General features: G+C 42.4%; 1 protein-coding gene across 1 annotated transcript in view; it reads right to left on the reverse strand.

Annotated features, from left to right (window-relative positions):
- Positions 1-11233, reverse strand: part of DUSP16 (dual specificity phosphatase 16) — a 125036-nt gene extending 113803 nt beyond the window's left edge. Inside the window, exons 1-2 of the mRNA XM_058443586.1 lie at positions 11199-11233; positions 859-919 (exon numbers count right to left, since the gene is read on the reverse strand). The gene's annotated coding sequence lies outside the window, so the exon portion shown is untranslated. The remainder of the gene's footprint in view (positions 1-858; positions 920-11198) is intronic.
- Positions 11234-11240: the final 7 nt, after the last annotated feature.

Consider the following 11240-nt stretch of genomic DNA (forward strand, 5'->3'; position numbering starts at 1 on the left):
ACAACCCAAAGGTGCTCCTGCACTTAGCTATTAGGACAATAGCTAAGTTGTCCTAAATAAAACACCTAGTTTTGTCCTAATTTAATTCCTCAAGGAGGTTTGGTAACTTTTCCTCCCTTCTTACATGAAGGAGCTCTAAAAGAGGTCTTTCCTCTATAAGGGAGAAGAAACTTCTCATAGCTTGTCTCCTACCAGAAGTAGGAGTGACTGGGGTAATGTGGTAAAAGGTTACCCTCTAAACTCCAGAGTCAGAAGAACCCTTTCTTTTTTTCTTTTTTTTTTTTTTGAGACACAGTCTTGCTGTGAGGCCCAGGCTGGAGTGCAATGTTGCTATCTCGGCACTCACTGCAACCTCTGCCTCCCAGGTTCAAGCAACTCTCCTGCCCCAGGCTCCTGAGTAGCTGGGACTACAGGCACACACCACCACGCCCAGCTAATTTTTTTGTATTTTTAGTAGAGACAGGGTTTCACCATATTGGCCAGACTGGTCTCAAACTCATGACCTCAAGTGATCTACCTGCCTCGGCTTTCCAAAGTGCTGGGATTACAGGTGTGACCCACCGCGCCCAGCCAAGAATCCTTTCTTATGTCCATGTTGATGTATAGGTTAGTAGTTTATCTTCCATCAGCTATGAAAACTGCAGGAGTCAAGAAATTTAGGAGTACGGAGGAAAGAAAGGAAAGATTTCCTAATCTCTTCATACTCAAAAGGATATCTGCTATATGAAAAAGGAGAGTTGAGTGAAATATCTGTGATTACTTTATATATTGTAAGTAGCCTAGAAACCTAAGGATTATACCTGACTTCTTCCTTCCCTTCACCCCCCATATCTAATAATAAGAATAACTAACACTTACCAAGTACTTACTGTGTGCCAGGTACTGTGCTGAGCATTTTATAAGCCTGATTAATTGAATCCTGAAAACAATTAGGATTTTAAGATGAGAAGATTGGCACTTTTAAGAGATTACATTACTTGCTTGAACTCATATATCAAGGATTGATAGAGCCAGATTACCACCCAAATTATTGTGACTCCAGAGCCCAAAAACTTACCCACAACAAATATTAGTCCAGGTCCTCTAGGAGAGCCATCAGACCATGATACAGGTTTGTCCCTTATGAGACATAGAAGGAAGAATGAAAGGAAGAACAGGAGGGAGACAGATGTTGGGTAGAAGGAAGGACAAAGGAAGGTTGGTGGGTTGTGTGGAAGGAAGGTTAGGTGGAAGGTTGGTGGGTTGTGTGGAAGGTTGGTGGGTTGTGTGGAAGGAAGGTTAGGTGGAAGGTTGGTGGGTTGTGTGGAAGAAAGTTTGGGTGGAGGAATCTTAGACTGCAGTGCAGTATTAAAAATGTTCAGCAAGGACAATGTAACATCTTGGAGCTAAAGTTGCCCATTAGAGGGGTCCCACATTCCCCAGGAATGGGCCTGCCTTAATATTCCTGCTGCACTCAGTCATGAAGTAGCCTTCGAGAAGCATGAGCTGAGCAGGAAGCCGGGATGGATTTCAGAATGCAGAAGTTGGGGCTATAAGTCAATTATGAGGTGCATTTCTTTGGTACCATCTTACATCACACTGTCTCTTCAAGCAAATCTGCTAGCTTTGTCTTCAACAAATGTCTCCACCTACTGCCCTAGTTCAAGCCTCTGTCACCATTCACCTAGACAATTCCAAACAATGTTTTGTTTCCCTACTTCCAGTCCTAATACCCTTAAAATGATTCCCCACAATGCTGTAAGGATGAACTTTATGATACATAAATGCAACTGTGTCATAACTCGGCTTAAGAATCTAGGTGGATGCCAGGCCGGGTGGCTCACGCCTGTAGTTCCAGCACTTTGGGAGGCTGAGGTAGGCAGATTGCCTGAGATCAGGAGTTCAAGACCAGCCTGGCTAACGTGGTGAAATCCCACCTCTAGTAAAAATACAAAAATGGCCGGGCACGGTGGCTCACGCCTGTAATGCCAGCACTTTGGGAGGCCGAGGCGGATGGATCACGAGGTCAGGAGATCGAGACCATCCTGGCTAACACAGTGAAACCCTATCTCTACTGAAAATACAACAAATTAGCTGGGCATGGTGGCATGTGCCTGTAGTCCCAGCTACTCGGCAGGCTGAAGCAGGAGAATGGCATGAACCTGGGAGGCAGAGCTTGCAGTGAGCAGAGATCATGCCACTGCACTTCCAACCTGGGCAACAGAGTGAGACCCCATCTCAAAAAAAAAAAAAAAAATTAGCCGGGCATGGTGGCGCACCCTTGTATTCCCAGCTACTCAGGAGGCTGAGACAGGAGAATGGCTTCAACCTGGGAGGCAGAGCTTGCAGTGAGCCAAGATCGCACCACCGCACTCCAGCCTGGGCAACAGAGTGAAATTCCATCTCAAAAAAAAAGAAGCAGCTAGGTGGAGATGTCTTTTTGTCAATGTGATAATGGGTACAATGATCCTTTAGCATATATATGACAAGAATCTCACCAGCTTTCATTAACAAAGCTAATTTCAAAATTGCCTCATATTCTTTTTGGTAAGGTCATCATTAATGATACTTATATATGGAGCTATCCCAGTTACCATATGTCATTTATCTGCTTAAAAACCTACAAATATTTACTAGGATAACACCTAAGCTTTTGATCACAGTAAACTAGGACTCCCAGGACCCAGCCACTTTCTACTTCTCCAGTATTATCCCTGCTACTCCTTTCCTGGTATTTAATACTCCAAAAATACAGTACCAAACTGTCTGTAGCTTCTGCTATGCTGTACACATCCTCTTCATGTCTTTGTTTATACTATTCCCTCTACTGGGAATGCCATTGTCTCTTTTCCTCCTCCCCTCCTTTCTGTGCCTATTTGAATGTCATTTTAGATTCAGCTCAGCTACCACCAGCTTTCCAAGACTCCAATATACCAATTCAAAGATCATTTAGTCCAAGCTCTGTCCCAATTCAGGAATCCTATGGAAAGCGTTCAGGCAGAAGGTAATCCAAGGCAGAGCTCACAGTATCACAAGGCAACTAGCTATATCTTTGGACTGTGCTCATGGTCACATAAAGCAATGACAGCTACTTCTCACTGTGTTTTATCAGGGAGTCTATCAGTTCCTGTTTCTCCATCTTTTCTGGGTGCAGTGGTTAGAATAATACTCACTTGAAGCTTTAAGATGAACAGAGAGTTAGAAGTTGGGAGGCTGACTGAGAAATTCTCTTGGCAAATCCTATAGAGGTGGACCAAGTGTGGTGGCTCACACATGTAATCCCAGCACTTTGGGAGGCTGAGGTAGGTAGATAGCATGAGGTCAGGAGTTCGAGACCAGCCTGGCCAACAATGGTGAAACCTCGTCTCTACTAAAAACAAAACGAAACAAAACAAAAACAAAAATTAGCTGGGTATGGTGACGTGTGCCTGTAATCCCAGCTACTTGGGAGGCTGAGGCACAAGAGTCACTTGAAACTGGGAGGCAGAGGTTGCGGTGAGTGGAGATTGCACCACTGCACTCCAGCCAGGGCCATAGAGTGAGGCTCTGTCTCAAAAAAAAAGAAAAGAAAAGAAATCCTATATAAGTGATCTCCTGCTTTGAACCTTCAGATCTTGGGTGGGGACAGAAGTGGGGAAGGTGAGGATGAGGAAGGACAGAGCTTGTCAACAAGCTATTGGTCATGTCCTTCTGCTTGTAATGTCTGAACTTTCTAGCTTTTCATTTCTAAATTCCCTGCCTGTGACTCACAGATGTTTCAAGGGGCCTTTAGAACGCCTGTGGACTTTAATAGGTGAGAGGCATGGACAGGGAGAAGATGTGTAGTACATGATAAATCATGTGAGGGTTAGAATTTGGCCACGGTGACTGCAGTTGCTAAGATTCTAAATGTTTCCTTAGTGCTTTTTGGTAAATCTCTCTTTACATCCAAGATCGAAAAGTTGCATCTAGAACTATATATATATAGATGGGAGTTACTTAATATGGAGGAAAAAATAGTGAACAAAGGCTGATTTGGGAATCCTAAACTCAATTGGGATTGTGGAAAGAAAAGCATGATGAATATGAGTTTTCTTTATCCACATCTAAAGCAAGCATCATTTTCTCAATTCTGAGTAGGTACTGCCTGCTTTTATGCGTTTTAGAGGGTTCAGTATGGTGGCCGAGTAAGCACTGGGACACTGTCAAGTAGTTTCAGTCAGAAGTTCATTTTGGGGAAGCATAAAAAGGACTCGTAATATGTATGAAAAAAATCAGTAAAATAAATATGAATAATTATGAATAAAAATTTCACCACTAGCAATGTTATTTACACTGCAATCATGGAAATAAAAACAACAATAAAAAATACTGACCATTAAGAATCACTAAATTATCTCACCAGCCATCATGACTCTGTACAGAGCATACAATTAAATTTTTCACTGGAACTTGAGTATTGATCATCTGGGAATATAAACATGAGAGAAGGGTAATAAAAGGAAACTAGTGGCTGCAGTGGCTCCCGCCTGTAATGCCAGCACTTTGGGAAGCAGAGCTGGGAGGATCACTTGATCCCAGCCTGGGCAACATAGAGACACCCTGTGTCTCTTTAAAAAAAAAAAAAAGGAAATTAGTTTCATTGTATTTTAAAATGTGTTCTAAAGCTACATTAATTGAAACAGTTGGAGGCCGGACGCAGTGGCTCACGCCTGTAATCCCAGCACTTTGGGAGGCTGAGGGGGGCGGATCATGAGGTCAGGAGATCAAGACCATCCTGGCTAACATGGTGAAACCCAGTCTCTACTAAAAACACAAAAAATTAGCTGGGCGTGGTGGCGGGCACGTGTAGTCCCAGCTACTCGGGAGGCTGAGGCAGGAGAATGGCGTGAACCCGGGAGGTGGAGCTTGCAGTGAGCCAAGATTGTGCCACTGCACTCCAGCCTGGGCAACAGAGCGAGACTCCGTCAAAAAAAAGAAAAAAAAAAAAGAAACAGTTGGTATAGTGCAGAAATAGACAGATCAATGGAAAAAGCTCAAAAGTGCACCCACATGCAAATAAAATTAGTTTACAATAAAAGGAGCATTCCAAATCAGTGGGAAAAAATTCAATAAATGTTGTTGGTATAAGTGATTAGTCTTTTAGAAAAAATGAAAATGCATCCATATTTTTTCTCTGCACATCAAAAATAAATCCCAGAACTAAGACTTAAATATAAAAATGAAATAACCAAAGTACTAGAATAAAATAATGAATTTTTGAATAATCTTGCATGGAGAAGGCTTTTTCTAAGTATGAAAACTTGGCAATATTTGTCTATAAAATCCAGAAGTTGTCATAAAGAAAAGATTAATAAATATGACTACTTAAAAATGAAAACTTCTGAATAAAAAAATACAATCAACAAAGTCAAAGACAAGTGACAATCTGGGAAAAAAGTGGGCAACACATATTACCTATATGTTTTCATTCCTTTAGTATAGATGAAATCTTTAGAAATCTGTAAGGTAGGCTGGGTGCAGTGGGTCACGCCTGTGGTAATTCCAGCACTTAGGGAGGCCAAGGTGGGCGAATCAACTTGAGGTCTGGAGTTCAAGACCAGCCTGGCCAACATGGTGAAACCTGGTCTCTATTAAAAATACAAAAAGTAGTCAGGCGTGGTGGTGGTGCACACCTGTAATCTCAGCTACCCTGATGGCCAAGGCATGAGAATCACTTGAGCCTGGGAAGCACAGGTTGCAGTGAGCCAAGATCATGCCACTGCACTCCTGCCTGGGCCACAGAGCTAGACTCTGTCTGAAAAAAAAAAGAAAGAAATCTGTAAGGTAAAGCCAACCACCCATAAAAGAATGAGCAAAGGAGGCCGGACGTGGTGGCTCATGCCTGTAATCCCAGCACTTTGGGAAGCTGAGGCGGGATCACCCGAGTCAAGAGTTCAAGACCAGTCTGGCCAACATGGAGAAACCCCGTTAGAGACTAAAAACACAAAATTAGCAGGGCGTGGTGGCACATGCCTGTAATCCCAGCTTCTCGGGAGGCTGACACAGGAGAATCACCTGAATCCGGGAGGCAGAGGTCACGGTGAGGTGAGATAGCACCATTACACTCCAGCCTGGGCAACAAGAGCTGGAAACTCTGTTTAAAAAAAAAAAAAAAAAAAAAGAGGGCCGGGTGCGGTGGCTCATGCCTGTAATCCTAGCACTTTGGGAGGCCGAGGCAGGCAGATCACGAGGTCAGGAGATTGAGACCATCCTGGCTAACACAGTGAAACCCCGCCTCTATTAAAAAATACAAAAAAGTTAGCTGGGCGTAGTGGCAGGCGCCTGTAGTCCCAGCTACTTGGGAGACTGAGGCAGGAGAATGGCGTGAACCCGGGAGGCGGAGCTTGCAGTGAGCCAAGATTGCGCCACTGCACTCCAGCCTGGGCGACAGAGCGAGACTCCGTCCCAAAAAAAAAAAGAATGAGCAGAGGACATGAACTGGTACTTCTCAGAAAAAGAAATATGAATGCACCCAACGCACACATAAAAAGAATACTCAACTTCACTGCTAATTCAAATAATGCAAATTAAAATAGCAATAAGATGCAATTTTTAACCAATCAAATTGGCAAAGCTTTAAAAGTTTAATAACAAAACATGTTGGCTGGCAAGTGGGAAACACATTACCGATGGAAGTATATATATTTATAATGCTTTTGGAGGAAAATTTGGCAATATTTCTTTTAAAAAAATTTCCTTTTAATTCTCAGCAAGGCAAGTTACTTCTATATAGAAGGGTGCACCCTTACAGATGGAACAATGAGGAGTGCACATTTGGACAAGGGAGGGGGAAGGGGTTCTTATCCTAGAAGCACTTGGCCCCTGCTGCTGTGTCATTCCCCTATTGGCTAGGGTTAGACTGCACAGGCTAAACTAATTCTGATTGGCTAATTTAAAGAGAATGACAGGGTGAGTGTTTTGGTGGGAGTCAGGGCAGAGCAGGTAGCAGGTGATCAGAATGAGTTAGGGTGGAGCAGGTGATCAGAATGAGTTAGGATGGAGTAGGTGATCAGAATGAGTTAGGGTGGAGCAGGTGATCAGAATGAGTTAGGATGGAGTAGGTGATCAGAATGAGTTAGGGTGGAGCAGGTGATCAGAATGAGTTAGGATGGAGTAGGTAATCGAAAAAGGTTGCTTTATGAGGAAGTTTAGTTTAAAAGTAGAAGGCAAAGAATTGAACATACTGCCTTTTTGTCTCTGTCTCTTCCTCTCTCTCTCTGCCTCTCTTTCTCTCTCTTTGACTCCCTCTTTTTCTGTCTTTTCCTTTCCCTCACTGCCTCTCTGTCTCTCCTCTCTCTCCTCTAGGGTAGGGACTTGCAGGAGTGGAGCTACTCTCTCTTCCCCCAAGAAGGAAGGAAAGGGGGGGTTTGTGTCAGGTTCAATCCTTGAAATTAGTGGAAGGCCCAACCCCTCAACACTAGGGATGTCTCGCCTTGAAAGTTGGCAATATTTCTAAAAAATTCAAGTGCAACATATACACCACGAAATATTATGCAGCCATAAAAAAGGATGAGTTCATGTCCTTTGTAGGGACATAGATGACGCTGGAAACCATCATTCTGAACAAACTATTGCAAGGACAGAAAACCAAACACTGCATGTTCTCACTCATAGGTAGGAATTGAACAATGAGAACACTTGGACACAGGATGGGGAACATCACACACTGAGGCCTGTCATGGGGTAGGGGGAGCAGGGAGGGATAGCATTAGGAGATATACCTAATGTAAATCACGAGTTAATGGGTGCAGCACACCAACATGGCACATGTATACATATGTAACAAACCTGCACATTGTGCACATGTACCCTAGAACTTAAAGTATAATAAAAAAAAATTCAAGTGCAAATACTTTTAATCTAGAGGTTCCTCTTCTAGGAATCTGTTCTACAGATAAATTCACACAAGAACAGAAATATGTATAACAAAGGTTGTATATTTCTGCATTAACTAGTAAAAATAAAAAGTAAAACAAAGTAAACTATGAAAGGAAGGAAAGAAAAGCAACAATAAAGGATGAAAATAGTGCTCTATAATGTGATATGGAATAATATCCAACATATAGTTAATTGAAAAAATGTAGAACAGTGTGCATGATATAATACCATTTGTATAAAAATGAAAGGGAGATACCTATACTCTTTGTAATGCATAGAAACTTTTTAGAAGGATATACAGTGGTTAACTCTGAAGCGTGCATCAGAGAGACGGGGAAAATGTTGTTTTTATTTTTTACCTTATGGCCTTTTTTTATTGTTTGGATGTTTTACCGTGGCCATGTATTACTTTTGAAATAAGCTACATTTTTAAAGCTACATTTTTAACTTTTGCAAATGAAAAAGATAATTCCATCTGGTTCAGGAAAAGTGTCTGTAGAGAACATGGAAGGTGTGTTTTTTCATTTTGCCACCTTTCTTTTTTTGAGAGGGTCTTACTCTGTCACCCAGGCTGGAGTGCAGTGGTGCTATCATAGCTCACTGCAGCCTTGAACCCCTGGGCTCAAGTGATTCTCCCACCTCAGCCTCCTGAGTAGCTAGGACTACAGGCATACTCCACCACAGATGGCTAATTTTTAAGTTATTTTTTAAGAGACAGGGTTGCTATGTTACCCAGACTGGTCTCGAAATCCTAGGCTCAAGCAACCCTCCTGTGTTGGCCTCCCAAAGTGTAGGGATTACAGGCTTGAACTACTGTAGCCAGCCCACCTTTCTTTACTTTTCTTTTTTTTTTTTTTTTATTGAGACAGAGTCTCACTCTGTCACCAGGCTGGAGTGCAATGGCACAATCTCGGCTCACTGCAATCTCCGCTTCCCAGGTTCAAGCCATTCTCCTAGCTCAGCCTCCCAAGTAGCTGGGATTACAGGCGTGCACCACCACACCTGGCTAATTATTTTTAATTTTTTTTTATTTTTAGTAGAGATGGGGTTTCACCATGTTGGCCAGGCTGGTCTCAAACTCCTGACCTCAAGTGATCTGCACCCCCTCAGCCTTCCAAAGTGATGGGATTACAGGCACGAGCCACCATGCCCAACAGCCTACGTTTCTCAAATAATATTTATTCAACTCTATTGAGTAAGTGATAGGAGTCTAAATTCAATCTCGCTGTTTATCATTCTATTTGCCCATCCATCAGTTCTTGGTAATACATGTTAATAGGCATGGTCTGGGAAAACGAAGTGCACTGAGAATTTTTAGTCTAACTGCTGTGTGTCCATTACAGGTATCACTCATCTTGCAAAATGGATATCGTTCAGCAAAATTAAAAATGAAAGACTTCTCTAGAGTAAAATCCATATCCTACTAACATTTCAGAAGTTAATGTTCTTTCCCAGATACAATAGATTGGATTAAAATTTTGATTAAAGAAGGGATTAAGATAATTTCTGGAACATATATTGGGCATTACCATGTAGCTGCACTACGTATTTATGGGGGCATCCCAATGGTTCCTTTGTCACTTGTTGCATGTATATGACAGAAAGAACCTGAAGGGCAATGAAGTCAGGACACTTGGCCTGTGGTCCTCCAGTCCCACCTCCATCTGACCAAGGGTGAGACACTTTTAAAGAGTTTTTGTTCAGTCATCAGATATCGGGAAGGGTTACTATATGGCAGGCCCTTACACTCAGTTATATTCAGTTCTGTATACCGTACCACCATATAGCATATATTACGAGTATGGTATAATCTAGTGTAATAAAATGTTAATAAATAAATAAAATAAAAAAATAAGAGGAATAGAGAGCTGCCAACTGCATGTGAACAAGCCAAGTTCTCTCAGATTTGTCACTCTCCTGCTTAAACCTTCAGTAGCTCCCCAGTACCTTCAAATTAAGTCCACATCCTAAGCTTGGCATTCAAGGTGCTTCGTCATCTATCACCTGTCCGCTTCTTTGGCCTCAGCTCTTGACACTGCTCTCATCTCTTGAGATGCCTATGTTACACTCAAATTTAATTATTTGCAGTCCCCCTCCCCCCATTGTTTCACAGAACTATGACTTTGCAAATGTTTCTTTTCCTGCCTGCTTGGAAAAACATGTACTCAGTGTTTGAGACCTGGCTCAGAAATCAGCCTTTCTGTAAAGGCTTGCCCTGGTTCCTCTCTATATTTTCTGAATACCTTTATTATCACACTTAACACACTATATTGAAGTTATTCACTTACATTCTTAAGGAAGTTTGGAAATGAAATGTAAAATAAATCCCCATTAGTGTGTAAGCTCCTTGAGGGCAGAGGCCCTATCTAGTTAATCTTTGTATTTCTAGTATATAGCACAGCGCCTGCTCAACGCACTTTGCAAATGATAAAAGATAGATAGATAAAAGAATGAATTTGTTATACTATAGCTGAAGGATTTCTCTTAGTTTGACATTTCTTAATATAGTGACCAATCCAGTAAAACCTGCATCTCTCCTGGATTCCATGTTATCTCTACCTCTGTCCTACAGGCACTGCTTATAGCATTATATTGAAGGTCCTGTAAAATTCATTTATTTTAAAACATATTAATCAGCAAGCATATATCATTTATATCTTGACAGTGTACTTTAAAGCAGATGCTTCAGTTTTTCTTCCTTCACATAGCTAGCGTCTCTCCAGACAAGCTTAGATAGCAACCTGTTTTCTTTGGCAAATTGATTAATGGGGACATTACTCATATGCCTGGTTGTATGACATTTCCAATAACATTGTCATTTTGTTTATGGAGTGGTGGGTAAAAATATCCAGGAATTTACTACCAGTGGAGGAACCACCTGTTTGCTGGAAACATTAAAGAGGAAAAACTGGAGAGGCAGCTCTCTTGGAGAATGCTGAAAAAGGTCTAATTCCATCACGAGCCTGCCCCACAACAAACCACCTCCCAGTGGCACCTGTGGAAACAGGAGAACAGCCTTGCTGTGCATCTTAGCACTTTGGCTGGGGACTGAGCTGCCTTGCAGGGACCTGGTGAAACTGCAGAGGTAGCTTTTCTCATGCCTGAAGGGTAGCAGAGTAAAGGGGGTTGGGGAGAGCTGCCCAGCACTGTGTCAGTGGCAAGGAGTGGATTTAGGAGTAGGAAAAAGGGAGAAAAGCATGAATGAGTGGAGGGTTGGGAAGTGGCAGGGCGTGGTGGAGGCACACTGGGGAGTAGGCAGGGACCCAACTGTTATGACAGAAAATTGGGCAGGTGTAATCAGCCTACACCTTCCACCTCACCTCAGAGACCTTACAGCATAGGGGGCGGAGTGGGCGACCACG

This window comes from Hylobates moloch, unplaced genomic scaffold (assembly GCF_009828535.3).
Source record: "Hylobates moloch isolate HMO894 unplaced genomic scaffold, HMol_V3 SCAFFOLD_8, whole genome shotgun sequence".
Lineage (NCBI taxonomy): Eukaryota > Metazoa > Chordata > Mammalia > Primates > Hylobatidae > Hylobates > Hylobates moloch.